Source organism: Artibeus jamaicensis, unplaced genomic scaffold, assembly GCF_021234435.1.
Source record: "Artibeus jamaicensis isolate MK-2021 breed Jamaican fruit bat unplaced genomic scaffold, CSHL_Jam_final scaffold_369, whole genome shotgun sequence".
NCBI classification, from domain to species: Eukaryota; Metazoa; Chordata; class Mammalia; order Chiroptera; family Phyllostomidae; genus Artibeus; species Artibeus jamaicensis.
In genome coordinates this window covers 44,339,067-44,362,310 of record NW_026522042.1, presented here as the reverse complement: position 1 = coordinate 44,362,310, position 23,244 = coordinate 44,339,067, and the positions used below count along the sequence as shown (strand labels likewise).

At 36.0% G+C, this 23,244-nt stretch overlaps 1 protein-coding gene across 2 annotated transcripts in view; it reads right to left on the bottom strand.

Annotated features, from left to right (window-relative positions):
- The window catches only part of TNPO1 (transportin 1), a 94,841-nt gene extending 92,770 nt beyond the window's left edge, over positions 1–2,071 (bottom strand). The window contains exon 1 of one of the 2 annotated variants that reach the window (XM_053657228.1): positions 1,970–2,071. The gene's annotated coding sequence lies outside the window, so the exon portion shown is untranslated. The remainder of the gene's footprint in view (positions 1–1,969) is intronic. The other variant, XM_053657229.1, reaches the window with a different exon arrangement.
- Positions 2,072–23,244: the final 21,173 nt, after the last annotated feature.

Here is a 23,244-nt window from a genome sequence, read left to right as displayed (position 1 = left end):
CACGCTCGCGCCCCTTGCAGCAGGGGGAGCCGCCACCGGCGATGTACTGCACCATGAGGCCTCGACCAAAATGGCCTTGTAAATGTGGTTGATGAGGGCTGCCCAGGGCCCTCCTGGCGTAGGACCCTAAGCTGTTCCTAAATTCTATACCCCAGGATAACCTCCTAAGTGACAGCTCTGCCGGGGGAGCCTGTCTCACACAGAAGATGCCCATATCCCACGAAAGTACAGTTCCGACGTCGCTATTAAAAAGCAGTAATGGCTTCAGTAGATGGGGCATGAACTGCTTTTGAGAGGATGCTGAAGCTAGCATATAAACTGCTATGTAGATGACATTAAGTGATTTATAAAATTAATTTTGTCTTCAGGTGTGTATTAATATAAAAGTGCAGTTTCTCTATAAATAACAAGCCCTCTTCTCCGTAACCAGCCACCATGAGAAATTAAAATGTCTTCGATTTTCCGAACAAAAAATAATGCAAAAAGGGAGAGGTAGACTGTTTATACTCAGTCATAATGATGGTAATGAGTAAATATCCATTTCCTTCCCCCACATTATTCATATATAAATTTACTATATATGAATATTTTAAAATTGCATAAATAATCATTATTTCCTAAGATGAGGATGCCTGTGGTTATATTTTTCCGTATATAATCGGTGTGTAAAAGTTCAAGCAATTTTGAGTATCCTACTTGCAAGTAATGTATATATTATATTATGAAAATGTATAGCAGTTGCCTTCCAGGAATATTCTACATGAAATTATAGTACTAACACTAGAAAGTGTTTTTAAATTTTACTCTGAGATAGTTTATTTGTTAATAAAGTTCTTAATAAATTTCATTTGCAAAAAGTTATTTTTAAAACCAACTAATTTATTTAATGTAAATTTTAAGTATAAAAGGATAATTTTTTATCATTAGGAAATTGAACATAGCAAGAAAAATATTTAAAAAAACTAAAATACTTATTATTTCAACATTTTGTAATGTTAATTTGATAGCAAATGGATACAGCAGTGTATGGCAAGAGCCCTCTACCCCACTACCAATAGGAATAGATTACTAAGAAAAAATAAATAAAACAATGTAAACCTACCTAAATTGTAGGTTAGTGTAGCTGCACAAAGTTCATATCCACATAACAAACTGGACTTATTTCTGCATTTGAGGAGTTCCCTCTTGGAATAAGGAGCCTCTGATCTGTATAAATCAAGGGACGTGTGATATCTACATTATACTTTGTTAATGAAAAATCATAGGGATACTTCGCAAATGTAAGGAACTGCTGACTAAGCAAATTAATAAGGAATTCACCTGATCAATAGTTTGAAATAATTGAAGTGAATTGAAAATAAGTATTATTTAGTATATGTAAGAGGATTTATTGGCCAAAGCTTTTGAAAGAAAAATATTGATTATCAGATGTCATGAAATTGAGATTAGTCAAATCAAATATCCATTCTTTTATAAAACTTAAATGAAAGTGAATTGGAATTTTAGTATAAAATAGTTCTGCATTAAATAAAGAGGTGCTTAGACATCTAGCCTTTGTCTCCATCTTCTCAGTTATATTAAAAGTACATATTTTAAACAGGAAATCTTGGCATTGACAAGGATTTATTAACACAGCAGTTTATTTCATTTTACTTTTCCTCTTATTTGTTTTCTCTTTGCTCAGTTTGCACATAAAATAGCAGCCACCCAGGAACGTTTCCTCTTTACATACAAATAGAGTGCAGCAATGTTCATTCGGTACAACTTTGAAGAATTGCTGGTATTTTAAAATAACATATACTGAAATTAAAAATAGTAAATAAACTTTGATTTTAATCTCAAAATCTATTACAGATATCTCATATTTTGAATTTCTGCATTAACATTTTTTCTTAGGTGAAAAAACTGGCTGAAATACAAATTAAAAAATGGTAGAAGTTATAAAATAACACTAAAGGAGAAAACATACCTACAAGCTTTTACCTTGGGAGGAAAGGATGCTTACTCTGTCAGATGCAGCATCATCAAAACAAGCATGGAGTTGGGGGCAGAGGACCTATATGCAGATGCTGGCTTTACCACTTATGAACGCTTCCAGTTCAGTCCTTCCGAGCTTCACTTCCCTTGTCTTAAACAGGATTAACTAAGATAAAGAATATTAAAAGCTCATTAGCAGAGCACCTGGCAGATAGTTAGAGGGCAATGAAAGTATGATTAGGTATTAGTACATATAAAAGAACAGATGTTTGAGAAGGAGTGGTTATTACAAATAATAAGCCTGGAAATCCAAAACTTGTTAAATAAATATCTTTAATAGGCAATTGTTGATAAATATATAGGAACTCAGTAAGAGAAGTGAAATAACCTTTTAGATATAGGAAACTTTTAAAATGAATGTTCAGGGGACTGTCATCTCCCATCTTATACATATGGAAAGATGTGGGAATTTTCATTATAGTCTTTAATACTTGACAGTTTAAGGAATTGCCTTTCATCAAAACATTTTCATACTGGCATTAAGAAAAAATCATTTTAAAATGTAATTATTTAGAAGAATTTAATTTAAGTTTTGAAAGAGGATAGTTATTGTCAATATTCAGAAATGAGTAAATAATCTATAGGCATTTCTAATTTAAAGCAAACCCAATATATAGTTTGAATGTACAAAACAGACAACTTGCATTATTATTAAATGGGAAAGAGTTAAGTTCACAATTCCTTTAACTACTAATATCTCCTAGTGATTAAAATATAATTCTGTTTATAAAAGGGTCTACTTAGACTTCTACTTCTGGGAAGATGGAATAGACCTATTTTTCCCTATTCTTCCCCCTAAGTGCAACAAAAACCCCTGAACATTACATATAAAACAAATATAAGGAAACTCTGAAAGGTGAAAAGAAGACAGGCCGGCTAGGGCCCTTGAGACCCAAGCAACAACGTGATGGTTAATTCCCTGGGTTTACTTTTTGCCTCACATACCCCACACTTGAAACTGAAGAAGCTGGCAGCCTGGAAATGCCAGTGGTAGAGACAAAACAACAACAAAACCCCCAACATTGCCCTCCCTAGCTGGTGGACCAGGAAAGGAGCACTAGAGCAGACAGAAAACATGTAGACAGTAACTGTTCTCCTCCAGCCAGAAACTACAGCAAAAAACTGTGACACCCCTACAGGGTGGGAGAAAATATTTGCATAGGCCTAGTGGAGAGCCTAGACTTCTAACTGTAATAAGGCCGTTACATAGCGCCCCAACCTTCCTCCCCTCCTCTGCTGTCAGAGAAGGTTAAGTAGGGAGCCAACACTTTCATCTCCACTGCCCAGTAAGAAGAGCCTCCCATCTTGGGTGTCAGTGGAGGCCAAGTAGAGAACTTGGACTTCTCCCCCAATAGACAGCAGTGAGGTGATTCCTGTTCCCCACTATCACTTTCTCCTCCAGTGCTGGTTCAGAAAGTCCATCTAAAATAGAAGTTTTAAATAAGATCTAAAGTCTCCTAGCATGCTACTCCAAATGTTTAGATTTCAATTAAAAATTGCTCATTCTATCAAGAACCAAGAAGATCTCAAACTGTATAAAAAAGTTGATTAATAGATGACAAAACTAAGATAATAGAGATATAAGAATTATTGGACAAAGATTTAAAGCAGAGATAAAAATGCTTCAGTGAGCAATTACAAAAACACTGGAAACAAAGGGAAAAATAGAAAGTCTCAGCAAAGAAATAGAAGATGCAAAGAACTAAGTAGAAAATTTAAAACAAAAATACAATAATTAAAAAAGCAAAAAACCCTCCGTGGATAGGTTCAACAATACAATAGAGGAAAGACTCAGTAAACTTGTAGAGAGAGAGAGCAATAGAAATTACTCAACCTTAGAGAGAAAATAGATGGGAAAACAGTCCCTTGGAGTTAGTTGAGTGACAAAAGATCTAACATTTGTGTCATCAGAGCCCTAGAAGGAGAAAGAGGGAGGGGCCAAGAAAGCACTCAAGGAAATAATGGCTGAAAAATTCTGAAATTTGATGAAAGATGTAAACCTACAGATTTAAAAAGTTGAGCAAATTATCAACAAAGGCGCCAAAACAATTAAATGGGGGAAAGAGTTTTCAGACTATAGTGCTAAGACAACTGAGTATCCACATGCAAAAGAATAAAGTTGGACCCATACTTTATATCATATATAAAAAATTATCTCAAAAAGTATCATAAAACTAAATGTAAGATCTAAAACTATACAATTCTTAGAAGAAAATATGAAAGTAAATCTTTGTGAACTTGAGTTAGGAAAAGACTTCTTAGATATAACTTCAAAAGCACAAGCAGCAAAAGAAAAACTAGGTAAGTTGGATTTCACAAAAATTGAAAATGTTTGTGCTATAAAGAAACCAACAAGAAAGTTAAAAGACTACTGACACAGTGGGAGAATATACTTGCAAATCACATATTTGGTAAGAGACTTGATTCTAGAATAAAGAATTCTTATCTCTCAATAATAAAAACACAAATAACCTAATTAAAAATAGGCAAAGAATCTGTATAGACATTACTTTAAAGAAGATGTACAAATGGCCAATAAGCAAATGAAAATATGCTCAACATTAAAACAAGTGGCAATGTAACAGGGTGCAGCCAAGGGGGCCCCCAAATAGGAATTTGTAATGGGGTCCAGAACTCAGGGTGTCCAGGAAATATTAGAAAAAATATATATAGGATGTCCTCGCCCCCACAAGTCTGAGCTGGGAAATGGGACACATGGAGCATACAGTAATTTACTGTAACTTCCCCAACATGAAATGGATAATAGAAATAGCCCTGTAACTATTAAGGAAATTGAATCCATAGTTTTAAAAAATCCCCCCAAATATATATGCAGGCCCAGGTCATTTCGCTGGAGAATTCTACCAAACTTTTAAAGAATTAATATCAATTACATACAACCTCTTCTAGAAAAACAGAAAAGGTGGGAACACTTCCCAATTATTTAGCTGCTCTTACCCTGCTACCAAAACCAGACAAAAGTACTATAAAAAGGTAAACTGCAAATCATTATTTCTCACAGACTCAAACATAAACTTAGCATAGATTCAAAAATTGTTAGCAAAATATTAGCAAATAAAAATATAGCAATATATAAAAAAGTATATACCATGATCAAGTGGGATTTCTTCCCAGGATACAAGGCTGATTTGATATTAAAAAACCAGGCAACATCATTAGCCATCAGAGAAATGCAAATTAAACCATGAGAGCTATCAGTACACACCTGTTTCAATGGCTGAAATAAAAAATAATAATGCCAAAATTTGGTAAGGAATCAAAGAAACAGAATCACTCATGCATTGTTGTTGGGAAGATACATGGTATGGCCACTCTGGAAAACAACCTGGCACTTTCTTAAAAAACTAAACATTCAACTACCACATGACCTGGCAATTGTACTCTTGTGCATTTATCCTAGAGAAATGAAAACTTATTTTCACACAAAACCTGTACATGAGTCTTTATAGCACCTTTGTTTCATAATAGTCCCAAATTAGAAAAAACCCAGATGTTCTTCAGTGGATGGTTTAAGAAACTGTGATACATTTGTACCATGACATACTCCTCAGCAATAAAAAGAAACAAACTGTTAAAACACACAACAACCAAGAATGGCGAGTAAAATAAGCCAACCCATGATTTCTTCCAGCAAAAGTCACTCACTCTGCTCAATCTTCCCGTAGCCTTTTCTCCACTACGTCTTCAACCTCCTTCTTCCTGTTGGATCCAAAACTTTTCCAAAATTAGATATGATTTAAATGTTTGTAAGAGTTGTGAGGTCCTAACTTAAGAAGGAATTCGAGATCCCATCAAGTTTCGAATTTGTTTTAGAGTTGCAGGGAGAACGCATCTGCATGTCTTACCAGCCAAAGAAATACAACATCTGATTAAATGATCCACCAGAATAAAAGATGCAGCCTCCAGTGAAAGAATGCACCAGGGCTGCTTACTAAGTGGAGCTGGTGTGGCACATGAGCAATCTGCCATGTTATGAAGTCCCTATTATAAGGAGCGAATGTTTCATCATTGTTGCTGGGAAAACTCCAATGTCCTGGCCTGAAATTTCTAGTCATTATGCAGTCTCAAGCAAGCTAAGAATGAAGTGTGTTAGTCAGGATTAGATTCTGCTGCACATGACAGAAAATTCTTAACAAGATAGTAGTTTCTCTCTCATGCAAATAAAGGCAGTTCACAGCTGGTCTGGAAGATTCATACTTGTTAGAGATGTATGCTCTTTCCTTAATATGGAGCTTTTTTCTCATGGCGCAATACGAATTCCCAGGTTTCAGCTTAGCCATTTACAGTCAAATCACAGTCATTGGGAAGGAGAAAAGATAGGGAGAGGTACATGACTCCCTCCACCCCTTAAGAAAGTTGTACATACTACTTTCATTTGTCATTAGCTAGAACATTGTCACTGGACACATGTCATATACCAAGCTTAGTATCTCAGCCTAACTTCACTACCAAAGCAAAGTAGTACAAATTTCCTATCACTCCAGTCCAAGGCCTGTCTTTCAGAAATTGGATTGTCATTCTTCGCCAAACCTCCTCAAAAGCTTCCAATTAATTCCTAGAATAAACGCCATATCCTAGCTGTGAAACCTGACACAGTCTAGCCCTTGCCTACTTTCTGACTTCACCTCCTATCTGTCTACAACCTGCTGGCTGGGCCCCAACCATACTGCCCCTCAGATGTATTGAGCTCAGCTCCACCTTAGGCTCTCTAGACACGCTGTTTTGATCAATGCTTTCAGTCTTTGCGTTATACTCTACCAAAGAAAGATATGTTGGGCAAATTGTCTAATTTCAACACAGCAGAAATATTGGCAAAACTTAGTGAGCATAGTACATAACAGAATCTAAATTCAGCTCTTTTATGTAGGTGATGAGAGGCAATGACCGAATTAGTCTTCACTTATCTCTTAGTAGATATTAATCAGAGTTAAAAAACAGAGTTATATATTTTTAAGATTTTATTTATTTATTTTTAGAAAGATGGGAAGGGAGGGAGAAGGAGAGGGAGAGAAACATCACTGTGTGAGAGATACATTGATTTGTTGCCTCTTGCACACCCTCAACTGGAGACATGGCCCACTACCCAGGCATGTGCCCTGATTGGAATCGAACTGACTGCCTTTCAGTTCACAGGCTGGCACTCAGTGCACTAAGCCACATCAACCAGGGAAAAACAAAGTTACTTTTTATTGCCTGACTATAGCCTCCCTCCATCCAGCCCCCAAGTTGTTTGTTTTTCCCTGAAAAAGAGAGAAGGTTCCCAAGCTCATTTTATGAGGCCAGCATTATCCTTTTTCCAACACCAGATAAAGACGCTAGAAAAAAGACAAAATTACAGACCAATGTCCCTGATGAACATAGATGCTAAAATCCTCTACAAAATATTAGCTAAGTCTGATATAGCAATACAATAAAAAGATCACATACCATGATCCAGTGGGATTTATTCCAGAGATGCAAGGTTGGTAAAATATCCACAAATCAGTAAGCGTGATACACCACATAAACAAAATGAAGGATAAAAACTACATGAGCATATCAATAGATGCAGAAAAACATTTGATAAAATCCAGCGCCAATTTATGATAAAAACTCTCAGCAATTTAGGAATAGAGGGAACATACCTCAGTGTAAATAAAGGTTGTATCTGACAAACTCATAACCAACATCATACTCAATGGGCAAAACTACAAGCATTTTTAAAAATATTTTATTTATTTATTTTTAGAGAAAGGGGAAGGGAGTGAGAAAGAGGAGAGAAACATGAATGTGTGGTGGTCTCTCAGACATGCCCAGCCGGGGAGGTGGCCTGTAACCCAGGCATGGGCCCTGACTGGGAATTGAACCCAGCAACCCCTTGGTTTACAGGCAGGCATTTACTCCACTGAGCCACACCAGCCAGGGCTATAAGCATTTTTTTAAGATTGGGAATAAGACAGGGATGTCTGTTTTTACCATTCTTATTTAACACAGTATTGACAGTCATAGCCACTGCAATCAGACACCAAACGGGCAAATGACATGAATAGACATTTCTCCAAAGAGGACACACATATGGCCAATAGACATATGAAAAGATGCTCAACGTCACTAATCATCAGAAAAATGCAAAATAAAATCACAATGAGATGTCAACTTCACACCTGTCAGAATGGCATCATCAGTAAATCAACAAACAAGTGTTGGCAAGGTTGTACAGAATAGGGCCTCCTCATGCAGTGCTAGTGGGAATGCTGATTGGTGCAGCCACTCTGGAAGGTGGTACAGAATTACCTAAAAAAAATTTTAATGGAACTGCCTTGTGACCCAGTGATTCCACTTCTGGGAATATATTCAAAGAAACCTGAAACACTAATTTAAGAAGATATATTCCCCGCTATGTTCATTGCAGCATTGTTTACAATTGCCAAGATTTGGAACCAGCTCAAGAGTCTACCAATAGATAAGTGGATAAAAAAAGCTCTGATACATTTACACAATAAAATACTACTGAGCTATAAAAAAGAAGGAAATCTTACCCTTTGTGACAGCATGGATGGACCTGGCAAGCATTATGCTATGTGAAATAAGCCAGTCAGAGAAAGACAAGTACCATATGATTTAATTCATATGTCAAATCTAATTAACTAAATAAACTAACAAAATAGAAACAGACTCATAGAGAAGGACAGCTGTCAAAGGGGAGGATGGTTGCAGGGCTGGGTGAAAAATGTGAATGGAGCACCTTTTTTTGTAAGCAAAAAACCTCCCACAATCTCATAGACAAAGACAACGGTATGGTGACTGTCAAAGGGAAAGGCGGGTGGGGGAGATAGAAAAGGGTATACGGGGGATAAACGGTGATGGAAGGAGACCTGAGTTAGGGTGGTGAACACACAATACAATATGCAGATGAAGTACTAAAGAATTATATGCCTGAAACCTATATAATTTTATTAACCAATGTCATCCCAATAAATTCAAGAAAAAATTAAATGTAGATTTAATTCTATTGATGTATTAGGCATCAGTGTTCTGATTATATTATAACCCATGGGGAATCACATGCAATTGGTCCAAGTAAACAGTTATATAATTTTTCATGTTTGATATGCCATGAAAATTCTTCACAAAATTAACTTACAGATAAATCAGCAGCTTTCATAGAACAAAGACATTGTATCCAGAAAGATTTATATTTTTAATGTAATGGCAAATCTTACAGATTAAATGTATATGTATACCTCTTAAAATGTATCATCCCTGGAGACAGAAAGTAAAGTTTTTTCCAACTTTTAATTTCTGCACCAGAAATTTTGAGATTACAATATCTAAGCATCCAAAGCATTCCATCAAATCAACAGGGCTTTCTGCTAAAAAGATATTTATTCATGAATTTTAAAGCAATACATATTTTCTTATGGAGTTTTCCCATGGGCTTCTGAAGTTACATGTGTGCTGGACTAGGTCCTTTTTTTCTTCCTGTCTTCTGCATTTTTAGTTTAATTTTCAATTGCATTTCTGAGCTATTACTTTATTTTGTCCTCAGCATTCATTGTTCTTTCTTTAAGAGACACTAGTTTGGCAGTTTTTCAAAATACCAATTTGTGGTCTGTATGTTATGCTTTTCCTGGCACTCCTGTCAGGGAAGATTTAAAGAATTCTAAAATGAGGGCCGTCTCTTCTCTAGTTGGCCTGAAGCGGCTGTGGTAGTTTGAATTTGCTTTGCCTACACTGGTACTGTCAGAGAAATGAATGTTAAGGCATGAAAGTTCTGCTTCCATTTCACAGGACTTGTGTTGCCCCTGGGGGAAAACATCTCACCGTCTCTAAGGACTAAACAGAAGGAAAGCTTTCTAATCTTGGGATCAGATTTTTCTGAGCGGTACATATTCACATAAACTAGAAAAAAAAACATTTGGGAATTTTGTTAAGAACAGGCTGATGAGACAGCTAAAACAGGAAAACAAAAGAAAATGTCAATAATAGTTGTGGATAAACTATTAATTTATATATAGCCCTTAACACCTTTAACATTTCCTCATTAACCCTTTTTTTCTATGTTGGTTAGTAATATTTTTGCTCAAATAATTTGGGTTCCTTCTTCACAAGTATGCCCAGTGTATAGAGTGCAGTTACATTGTTTCATATGGATACAAAACTGGAATTTGGGTTGCTGAGGAGGCAAGATCCATCATGTGACTCTATTGATGATTTACCATGATTATAGTATATCTTAAGTTATTTTGGTTCAAAGAATTATTTTTTATAAAGTACCACCCATCTTTTATTTTTTCTCTCACCTCAACATCCAAGTAGATGAAATTAAGGCCTATATTACAGGTGCAACAAATATATATATACACGTATACACACACACAAAATATATAATATATAAAATATATTTAATATTATATTATATAATATAGTATAATACATTTATGGTATGTATATGTACATTTACTTACATGTGTATAAACATACATATACAATACATACATGTATATATATATAACTTGCTGATATGTCCATAAAATTTTCTTTTATAGGAAACTGTACTACTCTACACAACAGAATCTAAAATAGAAGGGCTCATGGGTGAAGAAACAAGGTGAAACTATCTCTAAGTCATACAGGTCAAGTTTAGCTAAAGAAAATATATCTTTTACTAGTTAATAATGAAAAAATTTTAATTTAAAAGAAAGGAGTAATGTGAACAGACAACTCAAGGCAGTATTATAGAAATCATAGATGTGGACAGGGCTAGAGAGAAGTAATCACCCCTGGTAGGGAGATTATTTGAAGATGAGAGATTTTAATTTATTTGGATAAAAGTTATGTTACTTTAAATTTGGGTGAGGTGTGGAGAGTATAAGGCAATAATACCAAATCCTGACCAGCTAAGGCAAAAAAAAAGAGAGAACTTATTGAATGTAGATTGGTATATTTCTCAAGGAATTATCACACAACCTACTGTAGGGATAAGAAAATACAGCTGGTCTATGGACCAGCAATGGCAGATTCTCTGCTTGCCTCTTGTATCTACAGACCATCTCTCCCATAGAAAATATGGCTCCCTGGGATACCAAGGTTTATATTTTATAACTTTAAGCATTGTGGACCAACTCTCTTTCTTTCTATCTAAGACCCAAATTCCTGAGAATGAAACTTACTAGCCCTGACTGAATGAGGTGCTCAACTTGGAAGGAAGGGTCACAGTGCAGTAGGACTGCCTTGCTCTGGCTGCATTGTATTGGGACAGGAAAAGGGAGGGGGAGGAGCAATTTCTAGAATAAGCAGAAGGCTAGAGTGAGTACCTCAGGGTTTCCACTGTAGAAGTACAGCTCTTTTTTTTATTCAAAAAGTTTTTTAATAGAAAACTTTTATTAAAGTTTCTAGCTTTTTTAATTAAAAATAAAAAACTAAGAATTAAAAACTGAATTTATGGGGTGCCATTGGTCACAAAACCATACAGGTTTCAAGTGTACAACTCAACAAAAAACTTGCACACTGCATTGTTTGCCCCTCACCCAAAGCAAAGTCTCTTTCCATCCCGACTTATTGCCTCTTTGCCCACCTCTGCCAACCCACCACCCTTCCCTCTGGCTCTCACCACACTGTTGTCTGTATCTATGTGTGTGTGTGTATAACATATATGTATATATAAATATGTGTATTCATATACAATGTATCATACATAAACAATGTATACATGATACATGTAATGCATACCATATAAGCAATTCTATATAAATAATGCATATAAACAATATATTTACATAAATATGTATATTTAAATGTGATGTATTTTATATGAATATATATTTTGCTTAATCCTTTCACCTTCTTTCATCCAGCTCCCCATTCCCCTACCCCTGGCAGCTGTCAGTCTGTTCCATGTAGTATACAGATGACGTTTTGTTGAGTTGTGCCCTTGAAACTTGTGTGGTTTTGATGTGAAACTTGTGAACTGATGGCACCCCAATGAATTTAATAAAAGAGGAAAAACCAATGATTTAAAATTAAAAATTGATTTCATGAGTGGTAGAGCAAATCTAACAACATCTTCTTTTTAAAATGAAGAAAGCATAGGTACTCTTCATCACCATTATGTTCCAAGATAATGCTGAAAATTATTTTTATTTCAGTAGGATCTCTCAAAAAATGAGAACTAAATACTGAGTGGGGGACAAAAATGTTATTTGAAGGAATAGAAGATCCAAATTAAGTCTTTTATACTCTCAACAAAACTATTTGAGATATTAAAAGCATTCAGTGAAATGAACAAATACAAGATAAATCTGTGAACATGCATATCTTCCCTAAATATCAGTAAAAACCAACTAGAAAAGATAACTAAAGAAAGGTCTTATTCACAATGTCAGTAAATTATGAAATATATAGAGATTTGGGATGTTCAAGGCACACAAAGTAAACTACAAGAGACTTTAATGAAAGAATTAAAAAACTTTTTTTTAGATTTTATTTATTTATCTTTAGAGAGAGGGGAAGGAGGGAGAAAAAGAAGAAGAGAAGCATCAATGTGCAAGAGAAACATTGATTAGTTGCCTCTCTCATGCCTCCAACTGGGAACCCAGCCCACAACCCAGGCATGTGCCCTGGTTGGAAGTAAAATCTGTGACCTTTCAAGACTTCTGGACAAGATGGAGGCATAGGTAGACACACTGTGGCTCTTCACACAACCAAAAGAAAGACAACAACAATTTTGAAAACAAAAAACAACCAGAACTGCCAGAAAACTTAACTGTATGGAAGTCCAACAACCAAGGAGTTAAAGAAACATTCATCCAGACTGGTAGGAGGGACAGAGATGGGCATCTAGGGTAGAGAGGATGTGAGGCAGGGTGGTGACCAGAGGACCTGGGCAGGCAAGGTGGCAGCTGGTGGACCAGATGGTCCCACATTTACATGTGTTCCCACATTTGCATGTGGATAAACCCAGAGGAAAAACTAGGGAGTGAGACCGACCTTGCAACCCAGGTTTAACATAGAGAAATGAAGCCTCAAAACCTGTGACTGGAAATACCTGTGGGGGTTAAGGCGGCAGTGGGAGAAACTCCCAGCCTCTCAGGAGAGTTTGTTGGAGAGATCGAAAGGGTCCTAGAATGTACACAAACCACCCACCTGGGAATCAGCACCAGAAGGGTCCAATTTGCTTGTGGGTAATGGAGGAGGTGACTGAAAACCAGCAGAGAGCTGAGCAAACAGCATTTTTCCTTCTCACAGCCCTCCCCCATAATGTAGCAATGTGGGTTGCCCCCGCCATTTTACTACTAACAGGTGCATGGAGACAAAAAAAATTGGCCCGAATGAAAGAACAAATCAAAGCTCCACAAAAAAATACAACTAAGAGATGAAGAGATAGCCAACCTATCAGATGCACAGTTCAAAACACTGGTAATCAGGATGCTCACAGAAATGGTTGAATATGGTCTCAGAATGAGAAAAAAAGTGAAGGCTATGAAAAGTGAAATGAAGAAAAATGTACAAGGAATCAACAATGATAGGAAAGTAACTGGGACTCAAATCAACAGTTTGGAGCAGAAGGAAGAAATAAGCATTCAACCAGAACAGAATGAAAAAACAAGAATTCAAAAAAATAAGGGGAGGCTCAGGAACCTCTGGGACAACTTTAAATGTTCCAACATAGGGATGCCAGAAAGAGAAGAGGAAGAGCAAGATATAGAAAACTTATTTGAACAAACAATGAAGGAAAACTTTCCCAATCTGGTGAAGGAAATAGACTTCCAGGAAGTCCAGGAAGTCCAGAGAGTCCCAAAGAAGCTGGACCCAAGGAGGAACACACCAAGGCACATCATAATTATATTACCCAAAATTAAAGATAGGGAGAGAATCTGAAAAGCAGCGAGAGGAAAGGAGTTACCTACAAAGTAGTTCCCATAAGACTATCAGTTGATTTCTCCAAAAAAAACCTTGCAGGCAAGAAGGGACTGGAAAGAAGTATTCCAAGTCATGAAAAGCAAGGACCTACATCCAAGATGACTTTATCCAGCAAAGCTATCATTTAGAATGGAAGGGCAGATAAAGTGCCTCCCAGACAAGGTCAAGTTAAAGTTCATTATCCCCAAACCCCTATTATATGAGATGTTAAAGGTATTTATGTAAGAAAAAGAATAAGATAAAAATATGAACAGTAAAGTGACAACAAACTCACAGCTATCAACAACCAAACCTAGAAAAACAAAAACAAACTAAGCAAACAACTAGAACAAGAACAGAACCAGAGAAATGGAGATCACATGGAGGGTTATCAGTGGGGAGAGGGAGCTAGAAGAATGGGGGAAAAGGTACAGAGAATAAGTAGCATAAATGGTAGGTACAAAATAGAAAGGGGGAGGTTAAGAATAGTATAGAGAGCCCTAGCTGGTGTAGCTCAGTGGATAGAACTCGGGCCTGTGAATCAAAGGATCACGGTTCGATTCCCAGTCAGGGCACATGCCTGGGTTGCAGACTGCTTCCCTGCAGGCCAGTTTCCAGCAGGGGATGCACGAAAGGCAACCATGCATTGATGTTTCTCTCCCTCTCTCCTTCCCCTCTATAAATAAATAAATAAAATCTTAAAAAAAAAAGAATAGTATAGAAAATGTGGAAACCGAAGAACTTATATGTACGACCTATGGATGTAACTGTGGGGGTGGAAGGTGATGTGCAGGGCGGAGGAGATAAAAAAGGGGAAATGGGACAATTGTAATAGCATAATCAATAAAATATATTTTTAAAAAGTTTCTCCTTCTAGCAGTAGTTGTATTGCTGTACTGTATTGCTATTTCATCCCCAAAACTACAGTACATTGTTGTTTACTTTTTTTATTCTTGTCTCCGTGCCTTGGAGAATTAAGGGCAAAATCAATGTCTATTCTGGGAAAGAAATTGGTTGGGCAGAGTGGTATTCTGGAGAAAGTCTTTATCAGATAATGGGAATGACCAGCTGGACTCTTAATGGTGGTGATATACGATAATCAGGAGTGATTTGGGGGAATGTGTAATAGGTCTACAGGAGGGAAACCTCGAGGAAGAATGGGTTTCTTACCGCTTGTGGAATGCAGGTTCATGGTTTTCTTAATTTGGCTATTAAGAGAAATGGGACCTTTTTATGCTAATTCTAGGTTTGTGTGGTTTGTGGACTCTGAGGCCGATTCAGTTGTTTCTTCACTTACTCACACATTCCACAACTATTTATTGGTTGCCCACTAGATGCTGGGATTGGACCAGGCATGTAGATACCATGATGACTAACAGAGTCAGTCATCTTTTAGGAGAAAACTCCTGGAAGTTAAACATTAACAAATCAAATTGTAAGAAAAAAAAACAACAGGAAACAGAGAAGTAAAAAAATAGAAGATGAATATATACGAATATATAAAATTTTAGATTTCTATAAAATGAAAATCATTAAAGGAAGCTAAAAAATAATAGATTGAGGGAATTAAGTGTACTAAATATGATAGATGAGCTAATGAAATTATGAAACATCAGTCTTTAGTCAAAGCTTAAGCCTAACACCAAACCTCTAAAAAAACAAAAGGATACTAATAACATTTAACTAAAAGGAAACAAAAATATACTTTCAATGGCAAGTTAACTTGCATTAAAAACAACAATAAGGTATATATATTGCACTTAATAAATTTAAAAGCATCAGAAATGTTATAAAACTATGAATGAGGCTGGGGAAAATATAAGCATTCAGGCATTACTCTTGTTGGTATTAATTGATGGAATAGAAGAATTCTTTTGAAAAGTGACTTAGTATTAAATATCGAAACCATAAAAATATAAATGTCCTTTACAATTAAAGATTCATCCTAAGACAGGATTTCACTATCAACAGTAATTACCACCTACAATGCATACTTCATACAAGGTACTTTTCTAAGTGTTTTACATACATCAACTCATTTAATCTTCATAGCAGCCATATGAAGTAGGCACTGTTATTATCCCCATTTTACAGATGAGGAAACTGAGGATCACCAAAGTTAAATAAATTCTTAAGATCACATAGTTGGCCCATGGCAGAACCGAGATTTGAAGGTCCTGGGTCTGGATTCATAATCACTGTATCATGCTGTTTCAATGGAGGGGAAAAAAATCTTATACAAAGATGCTTGTAGTACCATAATTTATAACATTTTTAAAAATTGAGGAAAAATACATGTTCTTCAAGGGGAATGGTTAGATATAGTACATTCACTTAATAAATAATTATTCAACCAGAGCTGTTCAGAACTTTTGTTTTCCCAGGGTGAAATGGTATAGGCCACGAAATTCACAAAAGTATTACTTGTCCTTTTGCAAGCCTTCTCTGTCTGTTTATCTTTGAGCCATTTGTAAGGGTCAAGACACCCTGTCCCAATTGGACAAGCCGTTGTTTTTTGCTGCAGCAGCCTGTGGATCCATATATTATGTCATTAAGCAGACTGGGTATAGCTGGAGTGAATCTTCTTCAGAAGTATAAATTACCATCGTCCCTGGATACTTCGGTCACATTTAATGAATTCATACATTTCTATGACCTCATATTCTCACCCTTGTTACTGTATCCAAGTAAAGCTGCTTCTTACCATAAATATGTTAACAAAGTCATGAACATATTTCTTACCTTAATAGTTGTGAAGATCTAAGTAGAGTTTTGTGTTGTAAATGTCAGGAAAGGAATGTTGAAGTTTTAAAAGCAATATTTATTTATGCATAAACAAATTGCAATGAGAGAAACATAAATTATATATTTTAGCATATTTCTTCATATTTTCTTTTATTAATTACAACAATAACATATCCCAATTTATTAGATGTCTAGTATATGCCAGGAAATATGCTAAACTCTGTACATAATTTATTGCTTTTAATCCTCTCAGTAGCCATGAAAATTAGGTACCATTTGTTATCGCCACTTCACAGATGAGAATACAGAAGTGTGGAGAAGTTGAGTAAATTGCTTCAGGTCCCACAATTCATAAATGGAGGAGTCAGGACTTAAACCTTGATCTTTCTGAATCCAGAGATCAAACCACTAACTATACCGGTACCATCTTTTCCAAAAATAAATGAATTACTTCCTCTAATGTTTACTTGTATGGTGAAGTTCTAACTTTGTGGTTACAAATAACATTATAATCAGTTGGCTTGGAAGTGAAGAGCCTACCTTAAAGCAGGAAGGGGCTGACGGTCCTGAGTATGACAAAAGGTGAAGTTATGGAGTGCTTTGAAAGATCTTGTACTGCTGAAATAAGGAAGAAAAACCAAGTAGGGGATGGAAAAGTGAAATATGGAAAACCCTCTCAACAAATTTACATGCATGTTTTATAAATATATTTCCTAAAAAGGAATGTTGTGTACAAAACGTGTGAATGCCAGTAGGAAATGAAATTTTGAAATTATCTAAATATGTACTGATTTCAACTGCAACTCTTCCTCCAGAAGCATCTCTTCTCTTCTTCTATTGCTCAACATACAAAGTACAACCACACACACAGAAATCTCACTTATGCCAAAGAATTTGTCTTTGCATAACTCAACTAACTCAAAGGCTGGCACCTGTTCCAGAATGGTAAATTCTAACATTTTTGATACCATGAATGGCTTCCAATATTTCTCTTACTTTTTTGTCCTTCCTTATCTTATTTTTGAACTTGAGAATGAAAAATGTTCTTACAATGTAGGAAAACACTGATTGTTCTGAAGCCTTGTAACAAGTAGCCTTCATAACTGGTTTTAAAACTCTCTGTCAAGCAGTAACTTGCCTTGTTAAACACTTTTGCAAGCCAACCACTTTCTCTCTCTCCCTTCTGAAAAGTCAGCCAGTCAGCGACAGATCCACTCCTGCTGCTTGCCTATGAGTGACACTCAACCAGCTACAGTCTCATCTGAGTAGCCATATTTCTGTGGATGATGTCCACCTACTTATGCCTCTGAGAGTCCACCAGTTACTGAACTTCATGCTTCCTCAAAGCCTTATATAAGAGCTGAAATTTGTTATGCTTGAAAAGACTGTGTCTGACCAGCATCTCTTACCATGAAAAGTAATGTTAGCTTTGTCTTTTTATTTCAGATGTTGAGTGATGGTCTCATTGAATAGTTTTCAACATTCCACCAAGATTGTATTAAAGACCTTCATTTGGCAGCATTCCAGGGGACTCTCAGGCCAACAGGTGCACTCAATGGGCACCTTATACCAAAATTCTACTTACTCTTTAGATATGTCATTGAGTGAGTTGATTGCAACAAATATCTGATCTCTGATTAGTTTTATTGAGTTCATATCGCTCAATTTATTTTGTTATGCTAGAATTTGTAACCAATCAGACTTTGTTTAGGTCTAGATCTTTGCATAACGCAATCATTTTCTTTTGGTTCAGAGGTGTACCATTTGGTAAATAATTAGGTCTATGTCTTTGTATAAGATCATTAGATGTTTTGTTTTGGAGGCATGCCATTTAGAAAAGTTATTGCCATTAACCTGTTTATTCTCCTGATGTTCCCCTTGCTTTTGCTGCTGTTTGTCTATATGTTGAAAGCCTGTCTCATGAGTTTTTGTTTTGTCCTGGGTTGTTTTGTTTCTTTTGAATGTATAAAGGAGTGTTTCATAGGGAACAAATGGAAGCATAAACCTGGTAAGTTTTCAACTCAATGCAGGCCAGCCTTGCGGACCAATGGTTGGAGGTCAGTTAGACCTACAATCAATTTATGAAAATAGGGTTTGTCAAACTTTATATTTTATAGGGTCACCTATAAAACCTTCATGAGTGTGCCTACTTTCTCCTTAATTTGTGAAAGAAGCTCACTTTGTCTTTTGTCCTACTGAAGTGTCAAGGACTCTCAGGTTGTTCACTGTACGGCCTCTTCCTAGTCTCTACTGGGTTGGGGAACACGGATAGCTTTCAAAAGTCCATATATAGACTGACTGTAGTGGCCTCTCATTCTTTTTCACCCATTTTACAGGTTTGTCTATGTCAAAGTCTCCTCTTCCTTCTAGAAGAGCTTCTGTTTCCTTCAGAAGCACTGTCTTTTTTTTAAATATATTTTATTGATTATGCCATTACAGTGTTTCTATTTCCCCCTTCATTTCCCTCCACCCTGCACACCCCCTCCCCCACCATTCCCCCTTTAGTTTATGACCACGTGTCTCAAGTTTTTTAGATTCTATATTTCCCATAAGATTCTTGCCCTCCCCCCTATCTATTTTCTACCTACCATCTATGCTACTTATTTTCTGTACCTTCTTCCCCCTTCTCCTTCTCCCACTCCCCTGTTGCTAACCCTCCATGTGATCTTCATTTCTATGGTTCACTCCTGATCTAGCTGTCCTCTTAGTCTGCTTTGTTTTAGGTGTGGTTGTTAATAACTGTGAGTTTGCTGTCCTTTCACTGTTCATATTTTTTATCTTCTTTTTCTTAAATAAGTCCTTTTAACATTTCATATAATAAGGGCTTGGTGATGATGAACTTCTTGAATTTGATCTTATCTGAGAAGCACTTTATCTGCCCTTCCATTCTAAATGAAAGCTTTGCTGGATAGAGCAATCTTGGTTGTAGGTCTTTGAATTTCATGACTTGGAATACTTTTTTCCAGCCCCTTCTTGCCTGTAAGGTCTCTTTTGAGAAATCAGCTGACAGTCTGATGGGAACCCCTTTGTAGGTGACTGTCCTCTTATCTGTTGCTGCTTCTAGGATTCTCTCCTTCATTTTAATCTTGGCTAATGTAATGATGATGTGCCTTGGTGTGTTTCTTCTTGGGTCCAACTTCTTTGGGACTCTCTGAGCTTCCTGGATTTCCTGGAAGTATATTGCTTTTGCCAGATTGGGGAAATTCTCCTTTATTATTTGTTCAAATAAGTTTTCCACTGGTGGCTGTTCCTTTCCCCCTTCTGGTACCCCTATAATTCAGATGTTGCAGCACTTAAAGATGTCCTGGAGGTTTCTAAACCTCTCCTCATTTTTTTGAATTCTTGTTTCTTCATATTTTTCTGTTTGGTCCTTTTTTCTTCCTTCTGGTCCACTCCCTTGATTTGAGTCCCAGTTTCCTTTCCATCACTATTGCTTTCCTGTGCATTTTCCTTCATTTCAATTAGTTTAGCCTTCATTTAATCCTCTAATTTGTGACTAAAATCAACCAATTCTGTGAGCATCCTGATCACCAGTGTTTTGAACTGTGCATCTGAAAGTTTGGCTATTTCTTGGTCACTTAGAGTTATCAATTCTGGGGCTCTGAGTTGTTCTTGAGCCATGTTTTGGTCTGTTCACACCCGTTAATTATGGGGAGCAGAGCCTTAGGTGTTCACCAGGGCGGGCCCCCCCAGGTCGCTGGGTTGTGATGCTGTATGTGGGGGTGGGGGTCAGAGAGGGGCAATGGCAGTCCCCTCTGCTGAGAAGCACTATAATTCTAAATTTTGCACTTTTCTTAGTAAATGGCAAAATAATTTTTGGACTTAAAATAATAATGTCATGTTTGACATGTCCAAATATTTAAATTAATACTAGCATTAAAGAAATTCTAAAAATACTTAGACAAAATATCAAATAATGGATTGTTTCTTTAATTGATATGTCAGCTGTTAGACAGCTAATGTAATTAATATGCTAAGGCCTCAAAGAATTCTAACTCAAGACAGTCTTTCTCAAAGACTACATAACCTTTTGAAACCTATTCAGTTTGCATTTCTCCCTTGTTTTCTACTCCAGCTTTATCTGACCTTCTAAATGAGCTATTCTTTTTTCTGGGTTTTTGCAGAAAAAGAACAATTATATTATAAAATTTCTAAACCAGAAATTTGAATTAAAGTTCTTGTCTAGAGACAAGTTAAGGGACATAATTAAGGAGTTTCCAAAACTTTTGGAATACAGGCAAAAGTTTTTTTCAGGTTTTAATATTTTGTTGCCTTGACTACAATCTGTACCAGTAGTTCAGCCAATGCTTAACATTTCAGGGAAAATGCTTAATAAGCAGAAAGATAGGAAAGAAAAAAACTTAAATCACCCAATTATATAAACTTCAAAAACATTCTTAAGAGAGCAATACAAATAAAAAATTGATTATAATAAGGCAATTTCAAAAGCAGTTATTTTAAGGGAAAAATGTACAGAGATTCAAATTGTAAACAGAACAGAGATGAAAAATAGACTCTAGGAAACATCCCAGAAGCTGGAGTAAACCCACAGCTAAGACAGAGAGATGTGTCTTCTCTTTTCTAAATGGGATTAAATCTGAAATAGGATTTTTTAAAATTGTTGTTCAAGTATGATTGTCTCCATTTTCACCCCACCCTCGAGCCTACTAAAATAGGAACTTAATAATAAAAAAGAAATACAAGTGTAAATTTGCCAATTTAGAAAATATTCAATGTGTGTCCAGGTATTCCCAGAGCCTTAGGAAGTAAATAAACTGCAACTCTATAATAGAGTATTTGGTTCACTAGTTAAAAATAACTTTAAAAATCTCTTGTTTAAAAGTTGGGAGCCTATGAATAGGATAACTGTAGATACTGCAAATAAAATGATATTGGAAGAATAAATGTTCCATGCTGGCTAATAAACAGGACAATTATTCAAAATTTGTCTATTGGTGCTGCTCCAAGAGGGACATTAAGTCCCAGCACTTCTGTTTTGCTCTTCTAAACTCTCAAATCAACTAGTACCGCTTTCTTTTTGCCATGGTAGCCACTGTATCTACCATGAATCTCTTTACTGTAGAACATCAGATGTCTCAGAGTAAAATTTTAATGTTGTTTGAAAACCAAAAAAAAAAAAAGACTTTCAATAAGAAAAAAAAAGAATGAGAAATTTTATCTTAAAGTAAAAATGACTGCGCCAGATAGTGAGTGAAACTATAAAAGACAAATTTGAGGGTGTACAGTAAATTATAAAAGATGTGAGAAAAATGAGCTTTATTTGCTTTGGTTTACTGGAAGCACTGAAATAATGAAAATTTATAAAAACCCTAAGTCCATTCTCAAGTTTCAACCTGTAACTGATACTTTGGAATCATTATCAGAACATCCTTCTTTTCTCTATGACACAATTCCTACAAATTTAATAGGTAGGGTTTATTGGGTAAATGGAACTGCCAGATAAAGGGTACTGCAAAAGCATTAAAATCCCAGAAATTTTCCTGCATACAATAAAGTTATACATGATATGACTAATAATATAGTACACCATGATTCAAGAAATTGAAAAAATAATAATGGTCCTAGAATCCAAATGGACAAAAGATTCCATGGATACAGGCAGATTAATTAGAACGGAGGTCTTGAAAGTCTTCCAGAATTATATAAACTTTTCTTCTTTGTGTGCAATCACAAAAAAGTTAGGCCATGCTCTAAAGGTCTTAATTAATCAACATGGCACTCACTTAAACTTATTGCCTGTTAAAGCAAATCCCTTGTTCAGTAGCCAAATCATAGCTTAGTTGCTTCAGAATAATTATGTGCCTCAACTAAATAAGTTAAAGCATCTTTGGATCTTGTACTGTAATCACCTTTAAATCTGATCTTATCATATATAGTAGCCCCTTATTGCTAATGAAAAATACTTAACATTTTTATCCTAGTCAGTTAACGAATTATAAAGTAGTGATACTTTCTGCTCATATTATCATCTACTGGAGAAACATTCTTTTTTTTTTTTTTTAAGATTTTATTTGTTTATCTTTAGAGGGGAAGGGAAGAAGAGGGAGAGAAATATCAGTGTATGGTTGCCTCTCATGTGTCCCCCGCTGGGAACTGGCCTGCAACCAAGGCATGTGCCCTGACGGGGAACCAAACTGTGACCCTCAGGTTTGCAGGCCCACGCTCAATCCACTGAGCTGCACCATCCAGGGCTGGTGAAATTCTCTTATTACAGCAACTCTATTACCCTTACCCAATAAAAGAGAATCTCATTGTGTTTCTGTAATCTATGGCCAAAACAGAATTTTTAGACACTCCAATATCAACTTCTGACTTAATATTCATTGTTGCTTTGATACTAAATGCGGACAATATTGTTTGTTGAGGGGTCTTATATCCAAAGAAGAAGACCAGCAAACAGGCTAATGGATTAGGATAGAGATCCTATAATTAAGCCTGTATGTGTATGGTCAAAAGAGCTTTAACAAGGGTGCTGAGACGAAAGAACAGTCTCTGCAAACAAATGGTGTTGGAAAAACTGGATACACACGTGCAAAGGAA